We start from the raw sequence: 12,182 nt of genomic DNA, 5'->3' as shown, positions 1-12,182 counted from the left end.
GATTCAACAGGGGAATGTAATTATTTTGCAAAAAATTTGAGAGACATGCGTCTTAGATATTGATGTCTTATTTCTTCTGAGTTGTATTAATAAAGGCTTCTATTTTTTCCTATCAAGGAAGATATGGAGCAAGATTATGTAAGAATTATAGAAGAGATTTAAGTTATTTTAATACTATTTTTTTAAAAACTGGAGGTAAGTATGAAATGTTTCTTATCTTTTAAGTATTTTTTCATGTGGCATTTATTGTTTTAGTGATGAATGGTTGTAAGTTACTTAGATATAAGCATCAGGCTAAGTGAAGATAGCTATGGTGAATCTCTCAGTTGTAGATCAAGATTTGTTTCTTTACACACTCTAAATGATTTACATCAATTCCAGAATTCTTTCATCTAAGAATGCACACATGTACAGACTAACATATCTTCTTTGGAGGGCTTTTCCTCTGTTAGAAATGGTACAGTTGTGGTCCTTTTGGAAATAAGGACCCTACTGGGATACTTAAAAATGCTCAACAGATGTAGATAGTTAAAGGCCCAGTAATAGGTGCATCTTCATGCATCTTCAGTTATGTTTAAACATTTTTTAAACATTGGAGAGCCGGAAATTCAACTCTGAATCAATTTCAGATGTTTTCATAAAGTTTTACTCTGCAGACATTTTTCATGGTTTTGATGTGTTGCTTCTATCAGTTAGAAATTAATTTAATCAACACATAAATACATCAATTAGTCTAAACTCAGAATAAAAGCCTTATGTCCCATAAACACTGGTTCTTATATAATCTGTACATTGGTTTTATTCTCATCTTTTACAAGGTCAGTAGAAGAAACAAGCACACAAAATATACAGTTATTCAGACAGTTATCCAGAAAATCCTCTGCTCTTTTTTTTCTTTTTTTCCCCTTTTTTTGTTTTTTTCTTCTTGATGTTTGGAGCAGTACCTCAACTGTGTGCATCACTAGAGAGGATGATGGGAAGATCCTTGGGAGTGTGTCTGTCACCACTGTCACCTGCCATAATTAACAGCATACTAAGGGCTGCAAGCAACCTGAGAAGCTTGATTGCATCACACATTGAGGAAAGGACAGCTAAAGGTTTTTTAAAATAAAAAATATTACCAATGGTCAACCAAAGAAATAACTTTAGATCTGGTCCTCAGTTCTATAGGTTCAATAAAAATCATGTTATTAGTGAAGGTGATTCGACAAGAAGAGCCATTATAAGAGATAAAAAAGTACAATAAATCAAGAGTATCACTGATAAGATTAACTTGAACATATATGGTTTGATTTGATCGTGCTCAGTGTTTCTGGTTTGTTGTGAGTATAAGGTCTGATTTCCCAGCTTATACTCTTGATTTATGCCAAAAGAGGAGGTTTACCATTGATTTCAGACTTCCTGTTTTAACACTTTGCTAAATTATGGGTTGCATCTCATTACATTTCTGATTCCCAAAATTAAAAGTGAGTGAGGAGCAGAGTAGGGGAGAGAGAGAGTGCAAAGGAGAGAGAAGTACAATGAACTGCCCAGCTGTCTCTAGCAGGAGATCTGTCTAATGCTGGGAAGCAATGCAGTACACCAGTGCTCCTGCTTCTCTTTTTCATTTGTGAATGTTTGCCAGAGATTACTATCACACTACTTCTCATCAGAGCTGGAGTTCTAGTTTATCAAAGTGTCAGTATAAAGACTAATACTAGGGAAAATTTACTGCACTATGGCTGGAATATGAGCTGCAATACAGCTACAACATAGAATCAAATCCATCTCTGTAGCTAAAAGGTGTTCTAAAAATTATTGGGCAGGAAGGCACAGATTTTACAGGTACTTAAGCTTTAAATAGTTTACTGTGGAGTGTGCTATTATAGTTTTTAAAGCATTTGCATGTCTGGTACTCTTATTTTCTGGGAACCAGGCATACAGGCATTTTGCAAAACCATAGTGATTTTTGTTTCCTGTGCTACTGCACACCAAACACTACAAAATATAAGCAATTTCTTAGTGCTGGGGGTTTCACAGGACAGGAGCTGCCACACCTCTCTGGGGGCTCCAAAATTTGTCCTTAGAGCCTATACTGACAGTCACAAGGGAGGTTCTAATCATCAAGGAATTACTCACAAATATTATAGATTTTTAAATTATGATGCACATGATGCACATAGCGAATATGAGTGTGCATAGCCACCCTTCTTAGAAATGAAACTCATTTAACAATATAGTCTGCACCAATAAACTGGGTATTCCTTACCTCAATGAGCCTTAAAGAGCTTTCAGACTATTTGCAATCTTTTGTATGTTTATTGTATTCATGAACACAAAAATGTGAAGCTCATGGCTTGAACAGAGTAAGGGACAAAAGGGAGACAGTAAGATGAGGACTGGAAGTACCAAAGAGCTGACATTCATCACTGTATCAATGGTGGCACATAGCTGTATGGACACCTGCAGTGAACTCTGCCAGCCTAACCCCAAACCAGGACAACACAAGGCTGTCACAGAAAGACTCTGCAGTGCTTTCTTACAGACTCCAAGTCTCATTATGCAGTCCAGTATTCCAGTACTGGAATCACAGTATCATTTCCACTCACATCACCTGGCCTTGCAGAATGAAGCTGAAGAGTTTGGGATTGTGATTCCCAAAAGTACACTAATACACTCATAACACTTCTGGGATCAAACTCATAAACCCTTGTTGCACGCTCTGGTGTCTAACTAAAACTTTATCTATGCCTATAAATTGATCCTTTATGTCAGCAAAGTTTTTACTATACACAGTTTTGCTTCAAGATGTGTTTGGCTAGTGGAACTAGAGTAAATATTTCATAGGACGAGAGTGGTAAAAATGAATGGCAAGCAAATTGATCTTTATTGATCTTGGACTTGCTGACTAGACATCATAATGAAAGACACACTGGGAACTTGTGAATGGGTGACTGGTCACTCCTCACTGGGAAGCCTTATACTGGTATCCATATCCTGGGCCTGAAGTGCTTGTGCAGATAAAACACTGCCCACTGGGAGGCTGTGGGAGATGTGCCCAGGTAAAAGTTGGTGGAATGGTCCCAAAGAGCAGTCATCTACACGGGAACTCATGGGTGAAGGTCACCTCTGACTTTCTGTGGGAGATGAGAAAGGAGCTTCTGCCAGGAGTGCTCTCCTGGGTCTAGTGACTCGAGCTCTTGTGTTGTTGACAATCATAGTGGGGAGCCACTGCAGTGAAAAATTACAAGGACATCTTTGAAGGGCCGTGATTTTTGGGATCTAAATATTTCTTTGTTTTGGAACTAAAAGGCAAACCACAAATGTTTAAGAGAGTTTCTTTATCCTGCCACTGAAGGGATGTAAACATGAATTGAAGTAATGTTTTTGTTTGTTTTTCTGTGGCTCTGGAGCTTGTATCAAATTCCTACAGTTACTTTATTTTGTTTTAGAAGTATCTTAAAATATTCAGTGCTCATGGAATATTTTCTCCAGAACAAAGACTGTTCTGAAGGATAACATCAAACACTAAAAGGTTGCATGATCCAAATTTGTCAGTTTTAGAAGAAAGGCACTTCCTCCTTTTTTTGAAAGCTTCTGAATTATTATGGGCTCCTTTCTATAACAGCTCTTTGCTTCTACAAGGGATAGTCTGAATAACCAAAAAGTAGGAAAAAAAAATAGCTAGAAAAAAATAGCTAGAGAACAACCTTCTACCAGGTCTGTTTATAAAATTGAACTTTGCTTTCTTCTCCAGGGCTTTGACCAGACTTTTATTGCTAAACTGAGGTGTTTCATCAAAATTCTGAGTAATATGGTGGAATACATGTGACCCAAAAGTCTATATTGGGAATTGAAAGCTTACCTATGTAATCAAGGACCCCGAGACAGGAGCACTGTATTACGTGTAGGTGATGCCATGTTGAAAGAAGCTGTACTCATAAATGCCATTTATTGCTAAGGTCATTCCTTTTAAAATTGATTCATAAACATTAGAATGAGGCCAAAATGTGGTTTGTGTAAATAAATATATGTCACTATACAAATTCACTGGTTCACTCTCTATTCACAATCTCACTCTCATGGATTATGAAAATTTCAGCATAGTTGGAAGATGCTGTTTACCAGATTATTTGCTAGGTTTAATTCAGCCTTGTCCAAGGGTGAGAATTTGACTTTAAATACACTTAAGTTATTTAATAAAAGCCTCTGTTTAATTATTCTGATTCTGCTTTTGTTGCTGTGTAAAGACATTTCTGTTATTTCTTAACCCAGTAACTTTTGTAAATTTCTGCTATTTCACTTCTGGTCATTCTGAACTTGGAGGGTTTTGTTTTGGGGGGATGAGGTTCAGTGGAAGTGTGCTTTGAAAACACGCTGTGTGCACTTTGCTCACATCCCCCTTCAGAGCGTGGTGCTGCTGCCTGTTACACACCAGGCGGTTCACCTACAGGCAGATGCTAGAAACAAGAGTCCTGTTTTGTCTCCTTGCCCCATGTGTTTCCACTCCATCCTTCATATGAAATCTAGGCTGAAAAGTGACAGTACAATTCACTGGTTTGCCAGGATTTTGGTTGTTTTGTGCTTAGGTCTTTCTTTAGTTGAGCCAGACATCTGCTAAAGCAGTAAGGCAGAACAACTCACCCTACAGCCACCGAGCAAGCAGGCTGAATGTAAGTCAGGAGGGACACACCACACAGAAAAGGTGTGACAGTAGTCAGTAGTCCCAGTAACTGTTCTTTACTTTTGATATTAGCTCTGTCTGAGCCAAAGTCCACTGCTCCTTGGTGCCTGTGCCTGTGGCAGCAGGTGTGTGCTGCACTGGTTTTGAGCTTGGAGTCTCCCCACCCATCCCTCTTGGCAAGCCAGGATGGGAGCAGTAAGAGAGCTTTGGCTTCAGCCTGTGTGACAATATTGTCACCCTCTGAATGCCAGAATCTGTGGCCATTTTTGTGAGCCCACATCACCCAGCTGTAGCACCCCACCACCAGGGGCTGGCCAGCACAGGTGGCAGAGCACGGTGCTGTCACACAGCCCATGGTGGGGCACCTCTGGCAGCACGGGGGGAATGTCCTTCTCACTGGAGATCCAAGCTCTGGGCACCTGTCCTGTCCACAGTGTGGTGACAGAAACAAACTGTACTAGTTTGTATTTTCTTTCTGTGAAAGAAAATGTGTAAAATAGGACTCAAGAGATACATACAAACTTTCACAGACCTTTTGTTTAACTGAGGAACTTAATCCAGTGGAAATAGATTGTATTTCAGTAAAGCAATGCAAATATATGTATATATTAATGTAATTGGAATACACTTATCTGCCTGAAGGACCTTTTAATGATTTTATTGTTACATTTTTTTCCCCTGGAATGAAGAAAAGTTTATTTGAATACAATCCTCTGAAGTGCCTGGAATATTCTATGTACATTCTGCATGTAAATTTACATATGTTTTGGAATGTAAATACAGTGGCACTCTACTTAACGGGGGGGGGGGGCATCAAAATCTAATAAAAACAACAATTTAAAAAGTGTTCATATGAATAAAAGAAGTGTTGTGGTTATATAGTAAAGAGAATAAAAATGTCTATTAAATTAGATAACTGGAAATATTCATGCTTTTATAATCACTAGAAAAATATCTGGTGGAAGTCAGTGGGGGTAGTTGGCTATCACTGTCATGAGTTTGTGTATTACCAAAAGAGAGAGGTGACTAGAAATATAATATGGTAAATATTTTTAAAAGAAAAGAGCAAATCACTGTGCAGTGTCTTTATCATTCAGAGCATGAGATGCATATTAGTCATAACAAATGTTCTGCTGGGGGAGTAGATGCTTTAAAAGCTTTCTTCCTCTTCTGGAAACATCTTGAATGAAGAGCTTAGAATGAAATCCCTAGAAGAGAATAAACTGTCGTGTTTATTAAGAACATCCTATTTATGGATTATTTGGAAGGGTACTAAAAATTTCCCAAGGGAAATATCTATGAGTTTCACAATCAACACTTAGAGCAAATTTTGTTACAATGTCACAGAAATCCATTAAATCAAAAATACTTTATATCAAACTTTCTAATCTGACCAAAGATTAAAACCCAACAGTGAACATAATGATAAAGTTAAGTATGTGGTAGAGAAAAAACTATCCTGTAGAGATAGCGTGGCTCTAAGTTTAATGCTACTTTAATACTTAAATTTGTGACAGTTTATTTCAGTAGAAAAGAATAAAATGCTGCCTCTGAAAAACAAAATGTTTTCCTTAGAAGAAATAAAATTAATATCCTGAGTCTTCAATGCCCTGTCCAAAGGCTTGGTCTTTCCTCTGCACTTTATTTTCAGTCTGCCTTCTATCACAACAAAAGTACAGCAAATGCAGCCAGAACAAGATAACTAAGGAAGAGTCTGCAAGCAGAAGCTAAGGGGGGGTTCTGTCTTTGCAACAGAGAACACGGAAAAACTCAGGGGCTTTTCAGGGAAAGGCAGGAATCAAGCAGAGGAGCAGGTCAGTGAATCCAATATTTAACCTTTCTGCAGGATTCCTGCACCAACCATCACTCATCTTTCATTGAGTTTCTGATTTCTAGCCCCTCTCTGAACCTTCTCTTTCTGTCATTTTTTTTTCTGATAGAGCCAACTTCAAGGAAATTTCAAGATCATCTTCAAGAGTTTACTGTGTCAATTGCCAGCTATTTAGAGCTAGCCTACAAAAAGTACTACTTATGCTGTTATAAATATGACACCTGATTATAACAGTACATGAAGAACCAGCCCCCCCCCCCCACCTCCCAGCCATAACTGTTACTAACTGGAATGTCATACAGCTGAGCCATACCAGTTTTTTGAATATCCAGAAAATTATTCACATCCTCAAAAAAAAAAAAAAATCTTTGGTGAAATTTAATAATGATGAACTTGAAAAAGGTATAGTTTCGTTCCATACCTGTCTTAACTTCAAAGCCATATTTGCAAGTCATGTTACAAGTTTATTTCCAGTATCTTTACAGTGGACATATCTTACACACATATTATGAGCTCACAAGCCTGAAAAACAAAATTCAGTTTATAAATTCAGTATGCTCTACCTGTCTGCTAGTGAATAAATAGAAAACAATATTCAATTCAGCAATGCATTAGACATACCACATATCCTTTTTACCCATCCCAGGGAGGATATATACAATATAAAATATTTATATGGATTGGTTTCACATAATACCATAATTTTCTTGGTGTTGTGTTTTTGATATCTTGTGTATATAACTTCAGCAAAGGAGCTCTGCTACCACTCTGCCTATCATGTAGACAAGAATGGCTTTCTTCAAACAAAACATAGTTATTCTGAAGGTCTTTCTGGTTCCAATTGTGATTGAACAACATTCTGCTATAGGTTCCTGTGTTATATCATTTCAAGCTAACGTTTCATTACCTTTGACAGTTCTTTCTGGCAAACACAAATCATTCCCATGATGAGGAATGAGAGCAGAAAAGCAAAATAATCTGTCCTTTCTCGGCATCAGACGTGCTCTCTTCCTACTGTCCAGCTGACATCCATAACCTAAAGTCCAGTTCAAACAGGTATCATCAGGCACATGGTAAGAAATAGGCAAGTCTGGCCTGAAGTTTGGGGTCAGATTTTTTTTTTTTTGCAAAAATCATGATACATTTTTAGCAACAATGTTTTTTAATTTTTCCTAATGACCTCTGTGATGCTCCTTGTATGGTCCTCCTCTAGAATCTTCACCATGTTTGTAGCCCTCATTTAGATGTTTTCTAATATCCTCCTTATCCTATCCTATCTAATGTCCTTCTTATACTGTGGCACCCAAAACTGGACACAATATTCAAGGTGAGGCTGCCCCAGTGCAGAGCAGAGCGGGACAATCCCCTCCCTTGCCTGGCTGGTGATGCCATGTTGAAAGAAGCTCTACTCATACATGCCATTTATTGCTATTTTTGGTAGCAGCTGTGGCTGATGCAGCCCAGGACAGGGCTGCATCCTGGCTGCAGGGCACTGCTGACTCAGATTCAACTTGCCGTCGGCCAGGATCCTCCAGATCCATTTCTGTGAAGCTCCTCTCCAGCCTCTCATTTCGCAGTCTGTTTGTACATCCATGATTGCCCCAGAACCCAGCACTTGCCCTTGTTAAATTTCATATGGCTGGTGATTGCCCAGCCCTCTCATTTGTTTAGATCTCACTGCAGAGACCCCCTGCCTCTGAGGAAGTGAACAGCTCCTCCTAACTTTGTTTCATCTGCAAACTTAGCATACCTTTGGGTCCTGTGTCCAGTTAGTTTATGAAGACAGTGTTGGAAGGCATTTCTTTCTCAAGGGACATAGACCTTCCCAGGCATCTGCAAGTGACCTGTACACACAACCTTCCTTCTCCTTTCTATACCAGCCTGGATTAGCTGCCATGGCAGCATGTTCAAGTGGTTCTACGTAACTGCTGAAAGCAAACACTCCATTCAGATTGGTAAACAATTACCTGGCAGAACTCTGTTATGATTACATGGCATGATCTGGTTCTGATCAGGCCCTCCCCACCCTAAGCAGACAATCTCTCAGGCACCTCCCCCCTTCTGGCTTTGCCTCGACTCGTGGACTTGTTGAGGCACAAGTCAGTATCATTCCCTCTGAGGATTATCTACTCACTATTTTTGCCACATTCTGGTCACTTCTCTGCATTGACAGCTTTATAGTTAAACAAGGTATGGGTCTGTGCAATATCTAATAATTGTAGGAAGGAAAAAGGGTTTTTCTGCCACTCATTGGGACAGCAGGACAAATGCACCAGCTTGTGCATTCTTTCTGTGGAAAGAATTTCAGGCAAAAGGACAACAGCAGGGTTATGTGGCAGGCTTAGATAAGGGCTATGTCCCATCCACTTGTCTCCTCATGCTGCCAAGTCCTTGGTAAAGCACTCCATTAGTACACAAATGTGTGTCCTCTGAGAACAAGGAAGTTTGGGAAGGCAGTGCTGTTGGTGACTTGGTGCCTAGACTGACTAGTTAGGGTCATATGGTCCATAGGTCAAGAATTATACTATCTGCAGGGCAGGCAGGTGACTTGAAATCAGGAAAGTCTCTCTGCTGTCATGAAAGCAGACATTATGTGTGGTGAAAAGGAGCAGAATAACTGGACAGAAGAAGGTGAACTTGATTAGTATAGCTGCTCATGGCAATTGAGCCACTTGAAAGTGAGAAAACACTGAAGCACCCTGTGCAGACATCCTACACTTGCTGACTTGGCTGTAGTTTTACCACTTTAAAAGGCTGTACCTTTTAAAGTGGTAAAATGTGAAAGTATGTTCCTCAGTTTTTCTGCAGAGAGGAAGTTTAGCCCTTGTCCAGGCACAGCACTAGCTAACAAAGGCTCCTGGCCATGGCAAGGCTGCAGTGCTCTATGGTTCATGCTATCTTTTTTTGTTCATGCCTGGCCCTCTGCAAAGGTGAGATTACTTTGGACTGTACCTAAATCCTGGTGTACAGAGAGAGGCAGGTCTGCTCTTCTCCTGTCCATGAGTATGGATCAGGTAGGACATGCTGGATCCCTCCTCATTGCCTAGACACCTGATGGAGATGGAGGATGGCCTGAATGTGGGTTCACTGCCCCTCAGTTTCAGGATAGAGCCTGAAGGACAGCAAAAGAAGAGATCTAGATTATATAAAGCACACTGGGGTGATCACAGGAGGTATCTGTTGGGAAAATACTAAATAACAAGTTTGGCAAGAAGGAGTGCATGTGTTGGCTATAGTTTGCCAGGGACAAACTTCTGCACACTTCAGGGGCAGGAACACTTAAAGGAGCTTGGTGTACCACTCTGAAAGAGGCATGAAATAAAGGGTGGATTAGCATGGACGAGTTGCTGTCATACTCTGTTTAAAAAATAATGCAGGTAATGGCACCAAAGGAATGACCAGGTGCTGAATTTTGCTTCAATATCTCAAAGCCATGTTACTTTTCATGCCCTGCATATGCTGTTGAAGTAAAAACTTGTTCATGCTTTTTATGTGTGACTGAAGTCACTAAAATTCCACCTAAACATGAAATTATGTCAACTGCAGCTTTACATTTTCTCCTTCTTCAAAGAAAACAATATAAATATAGCTTCAGTGGGGAAGAGGAGCAGAGGGGGGACTCCACCTTTGGCTCCACCTTTGTGTCCTGGGACAGTTGATGGGCTGTACCTATCTCCTTTCCTATGGGGACGCCTATGCTCATTGGCTGGGACCTGAATACTTGGCCATACTGAGTGCTTCTGCAGGAAATTCAGAAGGCAAGCTCATGTTTGTGGTCAAACTTGCAGTGCTATAGTCCTCTTGCAAGTAAATGTATTTGTCACTGGCTCTGTCATTTATATTTCATGTATTCATGTGAGCTTCTGCAGAGAGTATATCAGCAGCAATACAGTAAGAACCTGCATTTCTCTTGCTCAATAGACGATGCTATTTTGCACCTGACGTGAGAGATATTGAATGTGACTGGACTTCTAGTCTGTCTGTGAGATTCCTTTGGGCACGACCTGGCTTGGAGTCCATTACATTATTTGTGAATCCATAATCCTGGCAGATCTTATGAACATAACCACACTTACAGTGCCACACTGGCTCTCCATTTCTGTTGCTTAGTGCTGAACTGGCTATCACTCAGAATATAAGCCCAGTGATGCCCAGCCACTCTGACATCTGAGGACCAGCTGGAATGCAAGGGGTTTTATTTTCTATCAAATTTTACTCCTTTTAACACAAAAGAAAAGTTACCCTTACTCTCAACATTAGAATGTCTACAGCAGCAGAGTTTACTGAACCTTGCATAGTATAAAAGCTTGTGTTTGTAGACTGCAAACAGCTGTGGAATAGTTCATGGTGCTCCTTCCAAAACATGAGATGGACACCATTGTGGGCTTTGCCAAGGCCAGGGCACTGGATTGACTCTGGCAAATGATATGTGCATCTGTGTGCTGTTAAAAGAGATAGAATGGGTATAGCCAGAGTAATCAGTTTAATTAAATGCTTATATCTATAATTTGTCTGATTTTAGAGCATATTAAATTGAAATTAAACTTCCAATACATTATTACAGGAACATATTCTCTTTCCTTTATGTCCCATTACAGCTGTGATTAATATATTCAAAAGTATACATTACACTGTCACAATAATGAACAAAGCTAAATGAATATAAATATCTGCAGTAAAATACAATGAAGTCCTGTGGTGCAATCGTAATGCTAGTAATTTTTGCATGAATAAATTGAAGTAGAGTGTGAAATTCCATAACTCTGCTGTGAAGCAAAGTCTCCAGCTGGCATGGACTGTCAGGTCTTTGCAGGACTAGTCTGTTGTAAATATTTATTGCCACTATTTTAATGCTTAGTCACAGAATAAACGTTTTATTCTTCTGGGTGATTGCCTATCTGCACTGTGCTCCATTTTCGTTCTTTTCTGGAAATGAAAGATACGATTCTGACAGTGTGAACTTTGGATATAAAAATCAACAGAGAAACACTTGCTGTAGTCTCCTGCAAGAACTGATTCAGCACTCGTGGTGATTGCTGAGAATCTATTGACATTGAATTGTATTGGCCAGATTCATTGACTTTTTAAGACCAGAGAACAGTATTATTTGGTTTCAGCTCCTTTCATAGCACAGACACCACATCAAATGAATTGATTACTAAAATAAAAGCATCAGCAACCTGTAATCACTATTCTCTTGATTAATTGAGAATTCTCTTAATTACTAGACTAAGGGGTCCTTTACTATACCAGTGCAAACAAATAGAGAGCATAAACAAGACAGCCCTTATTCTGATGAAGAAGTAAAACATACAGGGCAGGACAGGCTTGTCAAACTTTTGTCCAAGCTTGCAATGCATTTCCAAAGCCTTTGTGATTTAGAATGCAAATTCTGAACATGTGTATAGATTTTCTAGTACTTCCATTACAAGCATGATTTCAAATGTGCTAACAATGTTATTATACTGATGTGTATTTGTAAAATTGGAGAATCATGCAGTTTGGGAGGGATGTCTAGACCTTGTCTGGAACAATGTCCCGCTTAAAGTAGGGTCAGCTAGAGTGCATAATTGAGGGTAGTTCCTGCCTGTGCAAAGATTACCTTACACCAGTGCACTGAAACTTGTATTCAGAAGTTATTTGCCATGAACCTTGATCCTTTTTCTAAGTCACCTCTTGCCAGGTTAG

General features: G+C 39.4%; 1 long non-coding RNA gene across 1 annotated transcript; it reads right to left on the bottom strand.

Annotated features, from left to right (window-relative positions):
- Positions 1-6,914: 6,914 nt before the first annotated feature.
- On the bottom strand, positions 6,915-8,495 carry LOC135302109 (uncharacterized). Its single transcript, XR_010363802.1, has 3 exons — positions 8,245-8,495; positions 7,402-7,530; positions 6,915-7,016 (listed from the first exon to the last, which is right to left on the bottom strand). It is a non-coding gene; the product is annotated as an uncharacterized LOC135302109 (long non-coding RNA).
- Positions 8,496-12,182: the final 3,687 nt, after the last annotated feature.

This window comes from Passer domesticus, chromosome 6, assembly GCF_036417665.1.
Source record: "Passer domesticus isolate bPasDom1 chromosome 6, bPasDom1.hap1, whole genome shotgun sequence".
Taxonomy (NCBI): Eukaryota; Metazoa; Chordata; class Aves; order Passeriformes; family Passeridae; genus Passer; species Passer domesticus.
This window is presented reverse-complemented; position numbering and strand designations above follow the sequence as displayed.